At 36.7% G+C, this 24,078-nt stretch overlaps 1 pseudogene; it reads right to left on the bottom strand.

Annotated features, from left to right (window-relative positions):
- Positions 1-915: 915 nt before the first annotated feature.
- The window catches only part of LOC115842328 (cilium assembly protein DZIP1 pseudogene), a 148,812-nt pseudogene continuing 125,649 nt past the window's right edge, over positions 916-24,078 (bottom strand).

Genomic DNA, 24,078 nt, shown 5'->3' with positions numbered 1-24,078 from the left:
AAGAAAGATCCAAAATCCAACAAACCATTTAGTTAAAATGTTACTTTTTTTGGGAAACAGAGTACATATAGTACCACAAAGTAAAAAAATGCAGAAAACAGTTTATATGAACTTTTTGACTGTTGACAATGTCATTGTTAAGAATAAAACTAACTTAGTTTTGAGGTATTTTAGAATATGGATTGGGCATTTTTAAAAAGTGAAAAAAACTACAGACATACATGAATTCAGTATTGACTCAATCTATTCTGTTCATAGTATGATAACAACTGACGTTTAAACTGGCTACATTTTATTCATAACATATCCAAGGTAAAGATGATGCCACAGAAAGTTTTTAAAGTTCTAAAATAAAACAGCATGCTTACAATGGCTCAAAGCTGCATATGGTAAAAGTACTTCTGGAAAATGTAGTTATCTAACATGGGCCTAGCTATATTTTTATAACTCTAAACTTCTATATGAAAAATAAGCAATCTACTCTTAAGATTTCACTGATTCCACTAATTCAATTTTAAGGATACTAACAGAACTTTATAATAAAACACTTCCAACGTGACAACATACATAAGAAAGATATAAGAAAAGGTTTTAATTCAAACCAAAACCTGCTATAAGTTTTAAAAAATATTCACTTAAAAATTAGTTGAAAAAAATACACTTAAACACTAGAGTACCGTTCTGAAGAAAAGCTTTTTATGACTTCAGTGACACATTATTTTTAAGCAGCAGCAGTCTTAAACACCTTTATATCCTTCAAAATACTGTTGACAATTTGTTTTTTAATAACTGCATTAGGTGCCACAAAAGGGACTCTTGTTCTTTGAGAGTCAGCTTCCTTGTTATTGTAGGAGATACTGCCAAGCAGGAGCATTAGAGTCGTGTAGGCAGTACTGAAATACTGCGCTACTGCCATACTGCTGGCGTCTGGAAGGGCCTCCTGATGCGTGGGGTGACAGTTACACATCTGAAGAGTCACTCCAATCAGTCTTGGTTACTAAGCTGCTTTTCAGTGTGCTGGATTCATCCTGAGGTCCTTCTCCCTTTGGCCCTTTCAGGTTAGTTGCACCCCAGGCACTTGGCACTTAAGTAGAATTTGACTCATTCTTCACAGGTGGAGGTTCCTTCTGTTCTCTTCCAATTCTTCTCCCCAAAGATTTCTCTTCCTCTAAGGATGATATGTCCCAGTCATCATCGTCCACATCTGCACACTTTAGATCTTTTTGTTCTTTTTTGATGAACGCCTCTGCAACATTAAGCCCACCAACTGGCTTATTCACATTTCTGTGATTTGAAACTGTCTTTTCAACTTTTCCAGTTAATGTTTTAATGGAGGTTCCTGTGGGCTTGGGAGAAATATCAGAGTCCTTAAGTTCACCTCCCTCAGTCCAGTCAGTGTCACTTTTGACAGTGCTCCTTCCAAAGCTACTCTTGTTGCTTTTAGATGACAGCACAGGAAGTAAGTCTGGCGAGGCATAGGCCTGGATGAGGTCCTCATCGTCCAGCTCTTCCTCTGAACTGAAGGGAGGGGTCGCAGTAGTTGAAGACTTTCTGGGAAAATGATCTTCTGTGATATTTTTCTTAACTTTTGGAACAGATGTCCTATCAGTAAAAACAGGTCTTTGTCTAACCAACTGTCTGCTTTTGGGAGGAAGATGTATTGCTTTGGGTATTTCTCCAGGTGAAAGGGTGTCCACTTGAGAAGCACTGTACCTGTCTGTGGACAGTAGTGTTCTCTCCTCAATTTTACGGGTGACCTGACGTTCAAGGAATTCACGAATTTGCTGAATGTTAGGTACTTGTCATTCCTGCTCATGTCTTGCTGATACTATGGTTCTTAGCACTCTATTCAAGTGGTCACTTGGAAAACCACATATATCTGCATTAATCCCCAAGGTTTCCAGTAACTCCACCAAACTCTCCTCCAAGACTGTTCTTATTTCCTTAGCGAGGGAAGGGTTATTCTTCAGTTTTCCTTAAATGTATCTTGTTATTTAATTTCTGTTCATTTTCCTTTCCTTTTTCTTCTTCTGAAAGTTCTTCTATTCGTTCCAGTATGTGCAATGAGAATGCCTGTTCATGTGCCATTGTTAGACTTGACTTAGCATCCAAAGTCTGTGGTGCTGTGGTATTCATAGGTACAGTTGGAGTAGTTGGCTTAGATTCAAAAGTTTGCCAGGTTAAAGGATTCCCTCTGGCTTCACTGACACTGTTTAATGGTTTACTGGTAAACTCTTTAATCTTTTGTCTCTGAGTGATGATCAGCTCTTTCTGCTCCTGGAGCCTCTGCCCTAGCTCTTCTATCCTTTTCTTGTAGAATACATTACTTGCATTTAGATCATCTATCATTAGGCTTCGAAGTTTCTCTATATGTAACAGGAGCCGGCTTTTCTCTTTCTTGTGTTCTTGATGAAGAGCCTGAACTCAAGCTGTCCACTTGCTTTCCTGACTATCAAGAAGTTGCATCACATTTTGGAAATCCTGCGGTTGCTGAGGACGTTCTTCTTTAAACTCATTTGCATCTTTTAACGTGCCTATGCCTGACTTGATCTGCATGTTGGACTTCCGGACTTCTGACAATTGCTATTCTAATGCTGAATTCTTAGAAGTTAGTTCTTTAAACTCCATCATAAACATTTCCTTGACTTTTTCCATTTCATCAACTAGTTTCTCCTTTTCTTCTTTCCATCTATCAAATAACTTCAGAAATTCTTCCTCTTTTGTTTTCTACATTTCATATTCCTTAGAGAATCTGACTGCATGGCCATGCTGTGCAGCCTCTAGCTGACACTTGGTGAGCTCCTTCAACGTGGCGGTCTCATTCTGGAGCTTGTCAGTCTGTACCCTTGTCTTATACTCTGCAAGATGGGAATCTTCAGGGTGGCAGCACTGAATATGACTTTGTAGAAAAGCTTGGTTCATAAAGACCTTGTCACGAAAACGGCACTGGTAATACCTGGCTTTGGCCTCAGTCATCAGCTGCTGGGTGGAAATCAACTTTTTCCTGCATTTACACTCTTCCTTGAGTAACTTGATCTCACTGGCCTGCTTGGTGAGGAGTTTCTTGCTCTGCTCGCACTAGGCCAGGCCCAGGCGCAGCCACTCCTCCAGGTTGTGCAGCTGCGAGGTGAGAACTCCTGTGAGCGTAAGTCGAGTATAAGTCTCTTATACTTTTTATAAGAGACTCACTTAAGAACATATATAGATTGAAAGTTAAATGATGGATAATAACATGTAAACTATAAGAAAATTAATGTAATGTAAAGGAAAATTAAAATTAAAACCACACTGAGACGTGACTATCCATTAGAATGGCTAAAATTAGAAAGATGGACAAAACTATGTGTTGTCAAGAATATGGAGCAACCAAACTCTCATATACTAGTTGTGGGAATGCAGACTGCTACACGCTCATTCAAAAACTGCTTGACAGATATTATAACTAAACGTATTCAAGAAAAACTAGTGCATATGCTCTAAGTAAATAAATAAAAATTGCCTGTACTAAATGGTTCAGAGCAGCAATGAGGTATCACCTCCACCAGTCAGAATGGCTATCATCAAAAAGTCTACAAATAATAAATGCAGGGGAAGGTGTGGAGAAAAGGGAACCCTCCTACACTGCTGGTGGGAATGTAAATTGGTTCAGCCACTATGGAAAACAGTATGGTGGTTCCTTAAAAAACTAAAAATAGAGCTACCATGTGATCCAGCAATATCACTCCTTGGTATATATCCAGAAACTATGAAAACTCTAGTTTCGAAAGATACATGGACCCGTGTTCATAGCAGCATTGTTTACAATAATGAAGACATGGAAGCAACCCAAGTGCACTCCAACAGACAATGGTCTTAAGAAGATTGTGTGTGTATATACACACAATGGAACATTACTCATCCATAAATAAGAATGAAATATTGCCATTTGCAGCAACATGGATGGACCTAGAGAATATTATGCTGAGTGAAATAAGTCATACAGAGAAAAACAAATACTGTTTGACATCACTTATATATGGAATCTAAAATATAATACAAATGAACTTATATACAAAACAGAAACAGACTCACAGATATAGAAAACAAACTTACGATTACCAAAGGGGAAAGGAATGAGGGGGGAGGGACAAATTAGAAGTATGGGATTAACAGATACAAACTACTATGCATAAAATAGATAAGCAATAAGGATTTACTGTATAGCACAGGGAATTATACCCAATATCTTATACTAACATATAATGGAATATAATCTGCAAAAAATGAAAAACAAAACTGAATCATTATGCTGTACACCTGAAACTAAAGCATTATTGTAAATCAACCATACTTCAATAAAAAAAAATTTATTTCTAAGTTCACCATACAATCTTTATTTCTTCCAATATTTCCTACATTTTGCTGTAATTAACTTTTCTGAAACATAAATATCTGATTATGTGTCTTGTCTACTCAGAAATCTCTACAATCTCTTCATGGCTTAGAAGGAAAATTATGATGCTTGGCACATTGTAGATACCAATTACCAGTCCACATGCACATGCCTTTCCTTCACCCCCAGTCTTCTCTTCCATGTTCACACCAGTTCTCAGTGTCACAGTCACATGGAATTCATTGTTTCATGAGCATAGCCATACTTTTTAACTTGCATTTATTTAAACCATCTGACCACATGGAATTGCCTATCCCGACCTGAAACTCAGCTCAGAAAATTCAGTGTTATGCCTTCCATGAACATGTCTTTAAACACTTTTGAAATTAAGTAGCACTCCCGTGATCACACAGCCTTTGCTGTATATGTAGTAATCTAGCACTCACCTTGTGTGGAGTGATCTAGTATTCACCTTGCTCTGCTTTTTCTTTTTCTTTTTTTTTTTTTGGAGAGGGGGGGCGGTTAGTTAATGACTTCTCTCTCATCTATTATGAAAGAGTATTGTCTTTTTTTTTAACATCTTTATTGGAGTATAATTGCTTTACAATGGTGTGTTAGTTTCTTCTTTACAACAAAGTGAATCAGCTGTACATATACATATATCCCCATATCTCTTGACTCCTGCGTCTCCTTCCATCTCACCCTCTCTATCCCACCCCTGTAGGTGGTCACAAAGCACTGAGCTGATCTCCCTGTTCCAAGTGGCTGCTTCCCACTAGCTATCTATTTTACATTTGGTAGTGTATATATGTCCGTGCCACTCTCTCACTTTGTCCCAGCTTACCCTTCCCCTCCCCATGTCCTCAGTCCATTCTCTAGTAGATCTGCGTCTTTATTCCCGTCCTGCCTCTAGGTTCTTTGTGACCATTTTGTTTTCTCTGGTTTTGTTTTTTAGATTCCATATATATGTGTTAGCAGACGGTATTTGTTTTTCTCTTTCTGACTTCACTCGTATGACAGACTGGGTCCATCCACCTCACTACAAATAAATCAATTTCATTTCTTTTTGTGACTCAGTAATATTCCATCGTATATATGTGCCAAATCTTCTTTATCCTTTCATCTGTCGATGGACACTTAGGTTGCTTCCATGTACTGGCTATTGTAAATAGAGTTGCAATGAAAGTTGTGGTACATGACTCTTTGAATTATGGTTTTCTCAGGGTATATGCCCAGTAGTGGGATTGCTGGGTCATATGGTAGTTCTATTTTTAGTTTTTTAAGGCACCTCCATACTGTTCTCCATAGGGGCTGTATCCATTTACATTCCCACCAACAGTGCAAGAGGGTTCCCTTTTCTCCACACCCTCTCCAGCATTTACTGTTTGTATATTTTTTGATGATGGCCATTCTGACCGATGTGAGGTGATACCTCATTGTAGTTTTGATTTGCATTTCTCTAATGATTAGTGATGTTGAGCATACTTTCATGTGTTTCTTGACAATCTGTGTATCTTCTTTGGCGAAATGTCTATTTAGGTCTTCTGCCCATTTTTGGATTAGGTGGTTTGTTTTTTTTTGATGTTTATCTGCACGAGCTGCTTGTCAATTTTGGAGATGAACCCTTTGTCAGTTGCTTCATTTGCAAATATTCTCTCCCATTCTGAGGGTTGTCTTTTCATCTTGTTTATGGTTTTCTTTGCTGTGCAAAAGCTTTTAAGTTTCATTAGGTTCCATTTGTTTATTTTTGTTTTTATTTCCATTTCTCTAGGAGGGTAGGTCAAAAAAGATCTTGCTGTGATTTTTGTCATAGAGTGTTCTGCCTATGTTTTCCTCTAAGAGTTTGATAGTGTCTGGCCTTAACATTTAGGTCTTTAATCCATTTTGAGTTTATTTTTGTGTATGGTGTTAGGGAGTGTTCTAATTTCATTCTTTTACATTTAGCTGTCCAGTTTTCCCAGCACCACTTATTGAACAGGCTGTCATTTCTACATTGTGTATTCTTGCCTCCTTTATCAAAAATAAGGTGACCATATGTGCGTGGGTTTATCTCTGGACTTTGTATCCTGCTCCATTGATCTATCTTTCTGTTTTTGTGCCAGTACCATACTGTCTTGATTACTGTAGCTTTGTAGTATAGTCTGAAGTCAGGAGCCTCATTCTTCCAGCTACGTTTTTTTTTCTCAAGGTTGCTTTGGCTATTCAGAGTCTTTTGTGTTTCCATACAAATTGTGAAATTTTTTGTTCTAGTTCTGTGAAAAATGCCATTGGTAGTTTGATAGGGATTGCACTGAATCTGTAGATTGCATTGGGTAGTATAGTCATTTTCACAGTGTTGATTCTTCCAATCCAAGAACATGGTATGTCTCTCCATCTGTTTGTAACATCTTTAATTTCTTTCATCAGTGTCTTATAGTTTTCTGCATACAGGTCTTTTGTCTCCTTAGGCAGCTTTAATCCTAGGTGTTTTATTCTTTTTGTTGCAATGGTAAATGGGAGTGTTTCCTTAATTTCACTTTCAGATTTTTCATCATTAGTATATAGAAATGCCAGAGATTTCTGTGCATTAATTTTGTATCCTGCTACTTTACCAAATTCATTGATTAGCTCTAGCAGTTGCCTGGTAGCATCTTGAGGATTCTATATGTATACTATCATGTCATCTGCAAATAGTGAGAGTTTTACTTCTTCTTTTCCAATTTGGATTCCTTTTATTTCTTTTTCTAATTTGATTGCTGGGGCTAAAACTTCCAAAACAATGTTGAATAATAGTGGTGAGAGTGGGCAACCTTGTCTTGTTCCTGATCTTAGTGGAAATGGTTTCAGTTTTTCACCATTGAGGACAATGTTGGCTGTGGGTTTGTCATATGTGGGCTTTATTATGTTGAGGTAAGTTCCCTCTATGCCTACTTTCTGGAGGGTTTTTAATCATAAATGGGTTTTGAATTTTGTCGAGTGCTTTTTCTGCATCTATTGAGATGATCATATGATTTTTATCCTTCAGTTTGTAAATATGGTGTATCACATTGATTGATTTGCATATATTGAAGAATCCTTGCATTCCTGGGATAAACCCCACTTGATCACGGTGTATGATCCTTTTAATATGCTGTTGGATTCTGTTTGCTAGTATTTTGTTGAGGAGTTTTGCATCTATGTTCATCAGTGATATTGGCCTGTAGTATTCTTTCTTTGTGACATCTTTGTCTGGTTTTGGTATCAGGGTGCTGGTGGCCTCATAGAATGAGTTTGAGAGTGTTCCTCACTCTGTTATATTTTGGAAGAGGTTGAGAAGGATGGGTGTTAGCACTTCTCTAAATGTTTGATAGAATTCACCTGTGAAGCTGTCTGGTCCTGGGCTTTCCTTTGTTGGAAGATTTTTAATCACAATTTCAATTTCAGGGCTTGTGACTGGTCTGTTTATATTTTCTATTTCTTTCTGGTTCAGTCTCGGAAGGTTGTGCTTTTCTAAGAATTTGTCCATTTCTTCCATGTTGTCCATTTTATTGGTATACAGTTGCTTGTAGTAATCTCTCAGGATCCTTTGTATTTCTGCAGTGTCAGTTGTTGCTTCTTTTTCATTTCTAATTCTATTGATTTGAGTCTTCTTTTTTTCTTGATTAGTCTGGCTAATGGTTTATCAATTTTGTTTGTCTTCTCAAAGAACCAGCTTTTAGTTTTATTGATCTTTGCTATCATTTCCTTCATTTCTTTTTCATTTATTTCTGATCTTATCTTTGTGATCTCTTTCTTTCTGCTAACTTTGGGGGTTTTTTGTTCTTCTTTCTCTAATTGCTTTAGGTGTAAGTTTAGGTTGTTTATTTGAGATGTTTCTTGTTTCTGGAGGTAGGCTTGTATAGCTATAAACTTCCCTCTTAGAACTGCTTTTGTGGCATCCCATAGGTTGTGGGTCATTATGTTTTAATTGTCACTTGTTTCTAGGTATTTTTTGATTTCCTTTGATTTCTTTAGTGATCTCTTGGTTATTAAGTAGTGTATTGTTTAGCCTCCATGTGTTTGTATTTTTTACAGATCTTTTCCTGTAATTGATATCTAGTCTCATGGCGTTGTGGTCGGAAAAGATACTTGATAAGATTTCAATTTTCTTAAATTTACCGACGCTTGATTTGTGACCCAAGATATGATCTATCCTGGAGAATGTTCCATGAGCACTTGAGAAGAAAGTGTATTCTGTTGTTTTTGGAGGGAATATCCTATAGATATCAATTAAGTCCATCTTGTTTAATGTATCATTCAAAGCTTGTGTTTCCTTATTTATTTTCATTTTGGATGATCTGTCCATTGGTGAAAGTGGGGTGTTAAAGTCCCCTACTATGATTGTGTTACTGTCGATTTCCCCTTTTATGGCTGTTAGTATTTGCCTTATGTATTGCGGTGCTCCCATGTTGGGTGCATAGATATTTACAATTGTTATATCTTCTTCTTGGATCGATCCCTTGATCATTATGTAGTGTCCTTCTTTGTCTCTTGTAATAGTCTTTATTTTAAAGTCTATTTTGTCTGATATGAGAATTGCAATCAAGCTTTCCTTTGATTTCCATTTTCATGGAATATCTTTTTGATCCCCTCACTTTCAGTCTGTATGTGTCCCTAAGTCTGAAGTGGGCCTCTTGTAGACAGCATATATACAGGTCTTGTTTTTCTATCCATTCAGCAGTCTATGTCTTTTGGTTGGAGCATTTAATCCATTTACATTTAAGGTAGTTATTGATATGTATGTTCCTATTACCATTTTCTTAAGGTTTGGGTTTTTTATTGTAGGTCTTTTCCTGGTCTTGTGTTTCCTGCCTAGAGAAGTTCCTTTAGCATTTGTTGTAAAGCTGGTTTGGTGGTGCTGAATTCTCTTAGCTTTTGCTTGTCTGTAAAACTTTTAATTTCTCTGTTAAATCTGAATGAGATCCTTGCTGGGTAGAGTAATCTTGGTTGTAGGTTCTTCCCTTTCATCACTTTAAAAATGTCCTGCCACTCCCTTCTGGCTTGCAGAGTTTCTGCTGAAAGATCAGCTGTCAACCTTATGGGGATTCCCTTGTATGTTATTTGTTGTTTTTCCCTTGCTGCTTTTAATATTTTTTCTTTGTATTTAATTTTTGATAGTTTGATTAATATGTGTCTTGGCCTGTTTCTCCTTGAATTTTTCCCGTATGGGACTCTCTGTGTTTCCTGGACTTGGTTAACTATTTCCTTTCCCATATTAGGGAAGTTTTCAACTCTAATCTCTTCAAATATTTTCTCAGTCCCTTTCTTTTTCTCTTTTTCTTCTGAGACCTCTATAGTTCGAATGTTGGTGCGTTTAATGTTGTCCCAGAGATCTCTGAGACTGTTCTCAATTCTTTTCATTCTTTTTTCTTTGTTCTGCTCTGTGGTAGTTATTTCCAGTTTTTTGTTTGCCAGGTCAGTTATCTGTTCTTCTGCCTCAGTTATTCTGCTACTGATTCCTTCTAGAGAATTTTTAATTTCATTTATTGTGTTGTTCATCGTCATTTGTTTGCTCTTTAGTTCTTCTAGTTCTCTGTTAAACGTTTCTTGTTTTTTCTCCATTCTATTTCCAAGATTTTGGGTATCTTTACTATCGTTGTTCTGAATTCTTTTTCATGTAGACTGCCTATTCCCTCTTCATTTGTTAGGTATGGTGGGTTTTTACCTTCTCCTTCATCTGCTATGTCTTTCTGTGTTTTCTCATTTTGCTTAACTTACTGTGTTTGGGGTCTCCTTTTCGCAGGCTACAGGTTCATAGTTCCCGTTGTTTTTGGTGTCTTCCCCCAGTGGGTAAGGTTGGTTCAGTGGGTTGTGTAGGCTTCCTGGTGGAGGGGACTAGTGCCTGTGTTCAGGTGGATGAGGCTGGATCTTGTCTTTCTGGTGGGCAGGTCCACATCTGGTGGTGTGTTTTGGGGTGTCTGTGGACTTATTATGATTTTAGGCAGCCTCTCTGCTAATGGGTGGGGTGTGTTCCTGTCTTGCTAGTTGTTTGGCATAGGGTGTCCAGCACTGTAGCTTGCTGGTCGTTGAGTGGAGCTGGGTCTTGGCGTTGAGATGGAGATCTCTGGGAGATTTTTGCCGTTTGATATTACGTGATGCTGGGAGGTGTCTTTTGGAGCAATATCCTGAACTCGGCTCTCCCACGTCAGAGGCACATGCATGATGCCCAACCAGAGCACCACGACCCTGTCATCTCCATGTCTCAGAATGAAAGGGAGAAAGAAAGAAAGAAAGAAAGAAGGAAGGAAGGAAGGAAGGAAAGAGAGACAGGGAGGGAAGGAGGGAGGAAGGAAGGAAGGGAGAGAAGAAAAGAAAGGAAAGTTATTAAAATAAAAAATAATTATTAAAAATTTTTTAAAAATTTAAGTAATCAAAAAAAAGAAAGAAAGAAAGAAGAGAGCTACCAAACCAAAAAACAACTCCACCAATGATAACAATCACTAAAATCTATACTGAAACAAAAACAAACCTGACAGACAGAACCCTAGGGCCAATGGTAAAAGCAAAGCTATATAGACAAAATCACACACAGTAGCATACACATACACACTCACAAAAAGAGCAAAAGGGAAATATATATATAAATATCGTTGCTCCCAAAGTCCACTGCCTCAAGTTGGGATGATTCATTGTCTATTCAGCTATTCCACGGATGCAGGTACATCAAGTTGATTGTGGAGGTTTAATCCGCTGCTCCTAAGGCCGCTAGGAGAGATTTCCCTTTCTTTTCTTTGTTTGCACAGCTCCTGGGGTTCAGCTTTGGATTTGGCCCCGCCTCTAAGTGTAGGTCACCTGAGGGCATCTGTTCCCCATCCAGACATGACGGGGTTAAAGAAGCAACTGATTCAGGGGGTCTGGCTCACTCAGGCTGGGTGGAAGTAGGGGTACAGATGCGGGGTGAGCCTGCGGCAGCAGAGGCCAGCGTAACGTTGCACCAGCCTGAGGCGCGCCGTGCGTTCTCCCGGGGAAGTTGTCCCTGGATCCTGGGACCGTGGCAGTGGTGGGCTGCACAGGCTCCCCGGAATAGGGGTGTGGAGAGTGACCTGTGCTCGCACACAGGCTTCTTGGTGGCGGCAGCAGCAGCCTTAGCGTCTCATGCCTATCTCTGGGATCTGCGCTGATAGCCGCGGCTCGCGCCCGTCTCTGGAGCTCCTTTAAGCAGCGCTCTTAATCCCCTCTCCTGGCGCACCAGGAAACAAAGAGGGAAGAAAAAGTCTCTTGCCTCTTCGGCAGGTCCAGACTCTTTCCCGGACTCCCTCCCGGCTAGCCGTGGTGCACTAACCCCCTTCAGGCTGTGCTCACACCGCCAACCCCAGTCCTCTCCCGGCCTCAGCTCCCAGCCCCGCCCGCCCCGGCAGGTGAGCAGACAAGCCTCTCGGGCTGGTGAGTGCCGGTCGGCACCGATCCTCTGTGCGGGAATCTCTCCACTTTGCCCTTCGCACCCCTGTGGCTGCACTCTCCTCCGCGGCTCCGAAGCTCCCCCGCTCCGCCACCCGCAGTCTCTGCCCGCGAAGGGGCTTCTAGTGTTTGGAAACCTTTCCTCCTTCATGGCTCCCTCCCACTGGTGCAGGTCCCATCCCTATTCTTTTGTCTCTGTTTTTTCTTTTTTCTTTTGCCCCACCCAGGTACGTGGGGAGTTTCTTGCCTTTTTGGAGGTCTGAGTTCTTCTGCCAGCGTTCAGTAAGGGTTCTGTAGGGGTTGTTCTACATGTAGATGTATTTCTTATGTATTTGTGGGGAGGAAGGTGATCTCCACATCTTGTTCTTCCGCCATCTTGAAGCTCCTCCCCAATATTGTCTTTTTAATGTTGATATTCCCTGCTGTTTCACAGAGTACTGTGCACATATTTGTAAATTAACTTTCAATTGAATTAATCTTATTGGTGAATTCACCTATCAATTATCCTTTTCAAGTATTTTCCTTTAGAAATGTCTTTACCTTGATATATGCTAATTTCTAAAAGAAAACTGAATTTAATTTTGACCATAACATTTTTCAAAACAAAGTAATGGAAAGTACCATGAAATTCTAATGCTAGTTCTGAATAACACTTTAAATGGTACATCAAATGTAAAAAAAACAAAACCCAATTCCCCTGAAAGCCAGAGGAAGAAAAAAAAATCCTTGATAATGCTATAACTAAAAACAGAGGAAATTAATACAATGCACAATTTTAATCCCAAGATTGCCATTTTTTTCCTTGGCTTTGGGACAAAATGAACACATTTATAAACTTTGCTTCTTGTTTTTCCTCATATTGACCTTACACATAACATACTGTGCAACTGAAACAACAAAGGAGCAAAATGATGCTTGAAAAATGCAACACTTTCTTGCAACAATTCCTTAGGTGAATTTTAAATTGAAATGGCACCATTCTGTAATCACTAGGAAAGATCCTGAGTGTGCCAGTATTCCTTTCAGTTCAGATAAACATTGATAAGATCAAAGCCGGCTGTAGGTTATCTGCCTTTACCGTGCCTTGACTGAATCTCAGAGTGAAATCATGCAGTTTTTCTTTATTTCGGTTAAGCCTTTGATCTTTTTAAAATACAGGCATGTCTGGCTAAGAAAATAGCTATAGAAGGCAAAAAGACATGCAAAAGAAAATGTTAACCACCAGTTGTGTTGTTAAATGGGTTCAAGTTTAGGGTTTTGACAAGTATTTGATGTAAACATGAATTCAGCTTATTTCCTGTGGAGCATATAGGTCTCCAGGCATTTATTTTGGATGAAGTAAATACCTAAATCTCTCTAAATTTTTAAAAGACCTCAGTAATGTAAGTAAATGGTGTTCTTTTTAGTTTGGATTTCTGCATGTGATTCTATGTGGAATCTTAGGAAAGAAGGAGTAAAATAATAAAATTAAAGGCTATTTAAATAACAGTTCAGTGTGCATCTTAGGCAGAAACATAATATTCTGCTTTTTAAAAAGGTGTAAGTTAGTATTCTTTTTTCTTTAGTTACTGATAAACATTTCTATTTTCACTTAATTTACTCCCGGTCCCATGTACTATATTTGGAGCTAGAGTTTGGGTTGAAGGAGAGGAGAGCAAATCAATTTATAATATGGTTTTAATCAATAAATATATTACTCAAAAGTGTGACCTTTAACTCTTAGTTAAAAAACCCATACCTAGCAAGATGATTAACAACTTTTTATACAAACAAGTGCCTTACAATACTCAAACATTTAAAGTGCACTAAAACCATCTTCAAAATTATTGGCAATCAGCATATCATGAGTTCACTTTTCCAAAGAGGCAGAAGTTACTCCTTTTACCATGGATCTGTCTTTTCTAACTACCAGATGAAATAGCTGCGTATAACCACCTGCAAATTTGACGTTTTAGTCTCTTTATTTGCTTTTGTGTTATGTTTACTGTCCCCCTTATATCAATCAGTAGTTCTATTCTTTATATATCTCTCTTCCTTAAAAAGTATGCCTTCATTTAAATGGAAAACATATTTTTAAGGGAGACATTTACTCATGCCTAGACTTGTGGGGTTTTTTTTTGTTTGTTTTCTTTTTGTTTTTTTTTTCCTCAATTGCTGATCTGCCCCAAGGAAATGAATGTCGCTCTACTTATGATGCTGTTCTTTTTGTTGGATGTCTGCGGTTTATTACAGCTGGGGATTTTATAGGTGTCCACACTAAGCCTTTTCCTTGAGAGCAGAGATTACTTTGCCCAGTGCTTTGCTCGCAGAAATATATTTTAGAAATCAAGACAATATCTCAATATCTCTCTGGTTAATTCTGATTTGTTTCCACTGTTCACAAAGAGTGATTCTAAGCTCTTCTCATGGTCTGAAAGCTTTAAATCATTTCATGAAACCCTACTGTAAATACCACCACAAAACACCTACAGAGACATAATTGGGTATTTCACATTGCACTATTTTTGCTTTTAAACCTCCTTGAGATCAATCAAGTTATCTTTCATAGTAGAGATAAACTCAGAATAAAAAAGTGGGCATAGTTATGTACCTTGAGAGAAGAGTGAAGAAGGAATGGACACACATTCTCTGTCAGTAATGATTATTTTGTTGTTTGTTTTTTAAAATCTGTCTACTGCCCCAACCTACCAATGGACAGTGGTCATCTGATCGTAACAGCGCTGTGTGATAGTTCAAATCCCATAAATCCTCTTTATAACATGAGAAGAAATTAGGGCATTCTGCAGTTAATAGAATGTGAATATTTACACAGCTCAAGTATAATTTTCCAAAATCTTAATAATAGAACGCTCATACAAATACATGAACCTGTGTCAAAATTAGTTTTACCTATTCATAAAGGAACCAGTGAGATGGGAAAACTGGTTAGAAAAATTCTGCAGACTTTTTTTTCAAAAACAAGAATTTTAGAATAAGGTAGCTAGATTAGACTCAAAACTGGTTACTATCTTTCAAAAAAATGGTGCTGTGAAAACAGGCATCCACATGTGAAGAATAAAGTCAGACTGTTACCTTACACCATACACAAAAAATAATTCAAAATACGTCAAAGGCTTAAATTTGAAAGCTAAAACTATAACACCTTTAGAAGAAAACATAGAAGAAAAATCTTCCTAACCTTGAATTTGACAATGATTTTTTGGATATGACACTAAAGACACAGGGAACAAAGGAGAAAATAGATAAATTGCACTTCATCAAGATTAAAATCTTTCGTGCATCAAAGGACACTGTCAAGAGAATGAAAAGACAACTCACAGAAGGGGAAAAAATATTTGCAAATCATATATATATATATATGATTATATCTAGAATATGTAAAGAACCCTTACAACCCAGCACAAAAAACAACTCAATTAAAAAATTGGTAAAGGACTTGAATAGACATTTCTCCAAAGAAATACACAAATGGCCAATAAATGCATGAGAAGATGCTCAATGTCACTAGCCCTTAGAGAAATGCAAATCAAAACAGAGAGATACAACTTCACACCCTTCACAGTAGCTCTTATCCAAAAAAACAAAAAACAAGGGAAAAAAAACAATAACCCAGAAAATAACTAGTGTTGGTGGAGGATGTGGTGTAATTGGAACACTTATGCATTGCTTACAGGAATTTGAAATGGTATACCTGGTATAGAAAACAGTTTGGTGGTCCCTAAAATAGTTTAATGTAGAATTACTGTATGATTCAGCAATTTCATGCCTAGATATATATATAAACAAAATGTTTATCCATATAATAGAATAGAATTCCACCTTATAAAGGAATGATATTCTGATACGTGCTACAACATGGATGAAACTTGAAAACATGCTCAGTGAAATTACCCAGACACAAAAGAACAAAGTAATATGATATACTTAGAATAGGCAAAATCATAGAGAGAGAAATTAGAATAGATGTTCTCAGGATCTGTGGGGAATAGTATATTATTGTTTAATGGGAACAGAGTTCCTGTTTGGGATGACGGAAAAGTTCTGAAAATGGATAAGGATGATCGTTGTACAATATTGTGAATGTACTAAATGCCACTGAATTGTTAACTTAAAATGGTAAAAATGATAAATTTTATGTATATTTTACCACACACACACAAGAAAAAAAAACCCTTCCCAATTGCACTGTGTCTGTGGTGACTGAATATAAATGCTAAACTTCGTTAGGAAAAAGGGAATGGAAAGTTGATATAATGCAGTAACTCTCAATAATATGTATGTTGAAATGTATTCAGGGCAACTTTTCTGAATGTCAGCCAACTGCTATCAGTTGTGAAAAAAACTGATCAATATCCCCCAGGGTGATAACCTCAGGCGTTGTCTTTTCCTAAGAGTGGAACCTCAGGTGGTTGTCTTTTCCTACGAGTGAGAAATCTGCACACTAACATATATCAATAATTTCTTAGTATGTAGTATGGAATCAAATAGTACATAGTAAAGTCAAAAAAGAATTAAGTAATCCTTTGGTTGCTCTGTTAAGTATTACCCCAATATAACACTGAAAATACATGTCTCATATCAGAGTTTTGGTTAATTTTCCTTAAAAGTCTTCTATCACAAAATCATTTTAGTTAATACTAATTTGTAACTAAGTTCCTCCTGCCAGTTCCTTATTTTGATCATCAAAATATCAAAACATTACTCTTGGTCAAAAAAAAAAATGGTCTTACTATGGTAGGCCTTGATAATTTACTTGGGTATAGAAAGAGGTTGTCAAACTTGCGGGTCAAGCCTTCCCTCCTCAAGGTTCTCAAGTATACTAAGAATTCATGGCTTTCTAGAAGTGACTTCCTCATCCCTTTGAGGCTGGAACCATAGAACAGGTCCTTCCTAGAAGAACCTGGTAGGCATTGGATCAGCATTTAAAGTGCAATCCTTGTCTGTTAATGGTGAGTTTTCATATCTGATAAAGGAGATGTGTAGCCTTGGATGTCCAGTTAAATCACAGGAAAAAAAGGACACATTCTTTATGAAACTATGCAAATAATATGTTGCCATTAAAAGTAAGGAGATGCTGTAAAAAATATTGTTTTGAATTCTCAAAGAATACTGAAAATCAGATACCATTTAAATAATGCACTTCAGTTCTTATAACACACAGTCTACTAAATTTAGGATCAGAGGTAAATTAGGAAAAGAAGGAAAGGGCTCTGTCATATATCCATCAGAAAAGAAAACATTGAAACCACGTCACTATTCTAAACAATTGCTATCCACACATAACTTCCCTCGTGAATACTTTTCAGTCCTCTGCTTTCATAAAGTCATCTGCTTCTGAACCAAAAAGAGAAGCCCTTGAAATAACAAAGGTTAGAAATAACTAGTATGGTCACTATTTTATAGCAGAACGTTCAAACAAGTGTTAGAGGGAAGCAAAAACCACCTAGAGATGAGACTACATGGCTGTGGTTAGTTTACTACAGTAACAAGAATATGACAATAGAGGAGAGTAAAGTTCTGCGTTAGTGTGCAGTATTTCATTATTTTATAAAGATTTCATCAATGTTTCACCTGAGGGCATGAACATACCATGGCCTTGACAGTCTCCAATCTGTTAGGTAATATATACAGTCTCTGAAACGTTTATGTCAATAGTACTTTACCTCTGTAAAATTAACCAGGAAGGCTGAGCTTTTTAGATTTGACAACTGTCTTCATGCAACTCATAAAGATGTGTGAAGCTAGTGAAAAAATATGCCAAACAAGTCTAGCTTCTTTTAGCATCACTTTTTATAGGGTGAAAATCTTTATGACTTTTCCAGGAGTCCTCTAGAAATCTAAAAGATACTTTTTTTGTCCTAAAACAAATCCTAAAAAATTATTTTTCTGAATTCTATATATAATTTTGGGTAGGCAAAAATAAAAAATGTTAGCAGAGGATATTTAGTCACCTGATTAAGACAGGAGGTAAATGCTGAGAATGAATGGGAGCTGAGCTATCTAATGCTCAAAGTTATAAGGCAGCATTAAACTAAACAGAAGATGTTGGAATTGTAAGGAAGTTTATCCCCTTCAAAGTGAGAAATTTGGGCTGTTTCAAGCATGTTAAAATATCAAATTTCCTATAGGAAGATTCCCAAATGGTAAATAATGATCTTTTATTACTTCTTACAGCCGAATGAATATTACCAGATTAATTTTGTCATTTTAACAAATAAAGAGAAAATCTAAATTTTAGTCTTGCTTTAATATAACATTTGGCACCAAAGAATTCAAAATGTTTTCATAAAGCCATTTTAGCCACATTATAACACATATCATTTTGTCTTTTACACTTGTCATTTGCAGCTATTATAATCAAAGGAGAATAAATACCATTTCCTCAGACCTCCTACAACTTGCTATAAACATTCAAGTTTTTTCCTTCACTATGCTGTTTCATATTTTGAATCCTTACAAAGCCACTTTATCTTTTGAAAGCAAAAATACATCCTATTCCCTTGAATACATATTATTTGCCATAAATATTCTAGTATAATTGCAACTACTCCTATTATAACTTTTAAACAAAATATCTGTCCTTCACAGAGAGAACAGGGAGGTAGAGAGTTAAGAAGCCTGTCATACTTACTGCATACCAGTGATGAAGTAATCCCCTAAAGCTATCTACATACCTTTTATAACTTCATAAATAATATAATTGTGTCACTCTGCAATTATAGCAAGGTTTTGCTGTTATATCTTCAAAAATTTTATGTTAATTAACTCAAGTATTCATTCAAATTTTTAAATTAAGCATTTTGGAAATTATATTTAAGCTAATACTTTTCAAAACATAATGACTGCTGATATGAAAATTGGCAGAATAATAATTTAATTAAATTGAACAAAGTTTTATATCTTTCTGTGTCTCATCTTAAACATGTGGAGTAATATTAAATTATCTAATCATTAAACAGAATACGAGGTTAAGAAAGGTCAAGTTAACTATTATCTTAATGAAGAACTAAACTCAAATCTTATATATTTAAAAGGACAAAATTGTATTATTGCCCAACCTGATAAAACCAGAGGACACAAATTTAGCTTTTCTTTTTAAACCAAAATTATTAAGCCATTCTTACTAGTCCAGGGAATCACCTTGATCCTATAAATTCGGATTGAGTTAGCAATTTCTTTGAGAAGGCTTTTTTTTTTAACTAGGAAAATTATATCTCTAAATTTTCTGGTAGCTGCGAAAGAATATTATATGTATGTAGCTGCTCCTTAATCTCTATAAATTAATCAGGTTCTTTCAGCATAGGAGACATTATAATTTAATTTATTAATATTCTCTGGGAGTAGGAAAATATTCCACATGCAACACAATGAGAGCTAAAAGATTTTCCTAATGATAGACAAGCATAGTTTCCAGTTTCATAATCTCAGTTTTACTGTCTCAGATACAGAAAAATTTACAGCACAGAACACAAAAACCCTTCCAGGCCTCAAAAGGCTGTTGTCTCCCAGTGGGCATAAATAATTCCTTATTTTATATAGACAACCAAACTAAAGGATTAATGAGATCTAGAATGAGCACCCATCTCTTCAGTAGGTATTGCCAAATGGTCAGACCAAAAAAATCAGATTTCCAGTCATTGCTGCCACCAGTGGGGAAAACTTATGGGCTATGTACCAACTAAAAGCAGAATTGAACTTAGTCAAGGAACAGAAACGAACAAAAAACCCACATACACAGTTAGGAAGAGAGAGAGTCAGAGAAGGCAGCATTTCATTTCCACTTCACAGTTGGGATTCCCTCCAAGGGCCGAGTAAACAGGCCTGGGAATAGAATGCACAAGAGGTACACTTCTTATGTAAATATAAAATTAACACATGTTAAATTCATGTATTTAATAACTCATTCACTATGTATTGAGATGGTAAACCTAGTGCCAATAGCATATGAAGAAATGGGTATTTATTAACCTTTCTGTAAAAAAATTAGAAATTTAGAATAAAATTGCTAGGTTGGATAAAAAACTCTTTGTACAGGATAGCAAAACCGAAAGTTTTGCAACTGTCTTTTCTACCAAACAGAAATCTGCAAGTTAATATATAACTTCTATGTTGCTGGGCTCTAATCTAATCCTCCTAGTTAATTGAATAATCCTTGAATTGCTCTGTGAAATAATTCCTGATCATAACACGAAAAGACAGGTCTCCCCACTTTTGCTTTATTTCCAAGATTTGGATACTTCTCCTTTTTATGAAAGAAACTGTAAAAGAAACATGAGATGTTTTTACTATAATATAGTGCTTAAGTTTGAAGAAAATTCTAGATCTTAAAAGTCTTTTAATCACTCATTCATTGTCATTATTCAAATCACTTCTCCTCTGAGACAGTTTTTCAGTTTTTGAAATGAAGATGAGATCAAGATGATTTTGGGGCTCTTAAGGTTTTTAAAAATTCTGATATTAGCTGAGCTTCTTAAATTTTTGTAATTATATACGCTGACCAGTAATTAAGCTTTTCTGTTTTTTTGGTGTTTTAAGTAGTTAGAGGGCTTAGATAAACTTGAATCAGGCCAGTGGCTTTCCATTAGAGAAGAACAGAAAAGAAGGAGAAATATTATTGACACTGTTCAGATCAGTGCCCACAGGGGAAGGCTAGACCCTCTTGATAAAAGTATCAGGAAAAAGCCCAAAGGCAATCCAACCTTCTCACTAGATTCTAATCCCTGATATCATCCCCCCACATACACACCATGGCGCGCGCGCGCGCGCACACACACACACACATCCCCCTCCACACTTTCAAAGAAACCCTAAGGCTGTAAGGAACAGAGTTTAAAAGTTATTGGTCTATGCAAAGTTAAATACAGGGAGTCTGTTGTGACACAAAGTATAACTTTGTCTATTCCATGAATCTAAACAGCTTTCTGTTTACATCAGTCTTAATTCAGTAATTTGCAAGCTCCTCAAAATTATTCTCTCTCTCATTCTCCTTACCTCCCTCCCTTCCTTCCTTCTCCCCTTCCTTCTTTTCTCCCTTCCTTTTATTGAATGTAGTCGTAAGTATAATGCAAGAATTTCCTACAAAATTGAAGATAGAATTTCACTGTATTCCAGTCTTCTCAAGTAGGCAAATTAGACAGAGAAAGGTGTTTGCTAGTTAGACATCTAGAGTCCATGCTCCTTTTCTACTCCTCTAATCTATACTGTGCTATGAGAACGTGTCCCCTTTTGCAGGGTGCATAATTCCAGAGTCCAAATCTGAAGCTGTCCTGCCTTGAACTCCTTTGGACAAATCCTCACCTGGCCTCTGCCTGAAGTGACCTCATGTAATTTGGTGCAAAAATAGTAATATGCTGCTTACAAGGTGCTCAGATCACACTGAAGAACACGGGCACACCAATATCTTTCTAAAATCTAAATTTCTGAATCTCACCTCAAAAATGTTGTGGACCTATATTTGATAAAGGGGAAATAATGCAATTCAATATTACAGTACTTGGATGCCTATAGGAGATGACTTGTATATACAAAAAGAGTGAATTAAAATATTAATCTCACTCACTGTATAAAGGAAAATTCCACACATGGCCTCTCTCCTGCTCCGGGCCAAGTCTCTGGCTCAATGATGTATCTTGTATTTTCCTTAGTTTTTATAAAGAAGGCCCCCACAGTAAATCCTACTTTCTTTATTCTTATTAACTGTTAATTCCCTTTCACCCTTGGAGGTATTCTTCCCCACAAAACCCAATATATGAGAAGAATTTCTTTTTTTAAAATCAGGGATGTAGTGAATGGACTTGGGCATTGGGGTTATACAGATCTGTGTTACTGAACTTAATATTATGACATACTGTGACTTTTTTTTTTTAAGTATCTGTTTTTAAGATAACTCTAAGAGAACCAAAATCTAAATTACCCTAATTCTTTTCAATATCTCTTTTCTACCAAATTCCCCAAACACAGGTAGAGGTTGGTCTAATCCTAATCTGTCCCTTAGGTACAGAGGTATAAACATTCTTTCCTCCCTGTAATTCAGAGAAGAGTTTACTGAATAAGTTACAGAGCTCCTCAATCCTATCCCTACAATGACCAAAGAGACTTTATTGTGGGCATGGCTGACATGCTGGATAAAAAAACTTGGGAAATGAGTAGAGAGAACAGGAAGACTGTGGAAAATAAAAAGTTTCTTTCCGCAGTATAACAAAGTGAGAAAGCCAGACTTTTTAAAAGTTAAAGTTCATTTTTTCCTAGGTTATTACCTCTGAAAGTAGCACTATCTTGTTTAATTTGGATTGTAATAAATATCTTCAAAGATTTCCACCAGTTTAATGAAGTAATAACAGGCCAAATTTGTTCTACCATCATTAACAATCGTCTCTGACAAAGGGTTTTAAACCCAGGAGCCAACTCTGATCCATTTTTAGCAGATGCTTGGAAGAATGCATTTTAAAATATATTTTTATCTGTATGAGGGCTCTTAAAAAGAAAAACAAAAATTACTAAGTCCTTCTTGAGTTGTTGTGAAAAATGAATTTGTTAATACCTGTGAAATTCTTAGAACAAGACCTTTTACATGGTAAGAATGCATTCCATTTCCATTTCTCTAGGAGGTGGGTCAAAAAGGATCTTGCTGTGATTTATGTCATAGAGTGTTCTGCCTATGTTTTCCTCTAAGAGTTTGATAGTGTCTGGCCTTACATTTAGGTCTTTAATCCATTTTGAGCTTATTTTTGTGTATGGTGGTAGGGAGTGATCTAATCTCATACTTTTACATGTACCTGTCCAGTTTTCCCAGCACCACTTACTGAAGAGGCTGTCCTTTCTCCACTGTACATTCCTGCCTCCTTTATCAAAGATAAGGTGATCATATGTACGTGGGTTTATCTCTGGGCTTTCTATCCTGTTCCATTGATCTATCTCTTTTTGTGTGAGTACCATACTGTCTTGATTACTGTAGCTTTGTAGTATAGTCTGAAGTCAGGGAGCCTGATTCCTCCTGCTCCGTTTTTCGTTCTCAAGATTGCTTTGGCTATTTGGGTTCTTTTGTGTTTCCATACAAATTGTGAAATTTTTTGTTCTAGTTCTGTGAAAAATGCCAGTGGTAGTTTGATAGGGAATGCATTGAATCTGTAGATTGCTTTGGGTGGTAGAGTCATTTTCACAATGTTGATTCTTCCAATCCAATAACATGGTATATCTCTCCATCTATTTGTATCATCTTTAATTTCTTTCCTCAGTGTCTTATGATTTTCTGCATACAGGTCTTTTGTCTCCTTAGGTAGGTTTATTCCTAGGTATTTTATTCTTTTTGTTGCAATGGTAAATGGGAGTGTTTTCTTGATTTCACTTTCAGATTTTTCATCATTAGTGTATAGGAATGCCAGAGATTTCTGTGCATTAATTTTGTATCCTGCAACTTTACCAAATTCATTGATTAGCTCTAGTCGCTTTCTGGTAGCATCTTTAGGATTCTCTATGTATAGTATCATGTCATCTGCAAACAGTGACAGGTTTACTTCTTCTTTTCCGATTTGGATTCCTTTTATTTCCTTTTCTTCTCTGATTGCTGTGGCTAAAACTTTCAAAACTATATTGAATAAGAGTGGTGAGAGTGGGCATTGTTGTCTTGTTCCTGATCTTAGTGGAAATGCTTTCAGTTTTTCACCATTGAGGATGATGTTGGCTGTGGATTTGTCATATATGGCCTTTATTATGTTGACGAAATTTCCCTCTATGCCTACTTTCTGCAGGGTTTCTATCATAAATGGGTGTTGAATTTTGTCAAAAGCTTTCTCTGCATCTATTGAGATGATCATATGGATTTTCTCCTTCAACTTGTTAATATGGTTTATCACATTGATTGATTTGCATATATTGAACAATCCTTGCATTCCTGGAATATACCCCACTTGATCATGGTGTATAATCCTTTTAATGTGCTGTTGGATTCTGTTTGCTAGTATTTTTTTCAGGATTTTTGCATCTGTGTTCATCAGTGATATTGGCCTGTAGTTTTCTTTCTTTGTGACATCCTTGTCTGGTTTTGGTATCAAGGTGATGGTGGCCTCGTAGAATGAGTTTGGGAGTGTTCCTCCCTTTGCTATATTTTGGAAGAGTTTGAGAAGGATAGGTGTTAGCTCTTCTCTAAATGTTTGATAGAATTCGCCTGTGAAGCCATCTGGTCCTGGGCTTTTGTTTGTTGGAAGATTTTTGATCACAGTTTCAATTTCAGTGCTTGTGATTGGTCTGTTCATATTTTCTACTTCTTCCTAATTCAGTCTTGGCAGGTTGTGCATTTCTAAGAATTTGTCCAT

The sequence above is a fragment of the Globicephala melas genome, chromosome 2 (genome assembly GCF_963455315.2).
Source record: "Globicephala melas chromosome 2, mGloMel1.2, whole genome shotgun sequence".
In the NCBI taxonomy this organism is placed as follows: Eukaryota; Metazoa; Chordata; class Mammalia; order Artiodactyla; family Delphinidae; genus Globicephala; species Globicephala melas.
The sequence above is the reverse complement of the archived record's forward strand: the minus strand, read 5'-3'. Positions and strand labels throughout refer to the sequence as shown.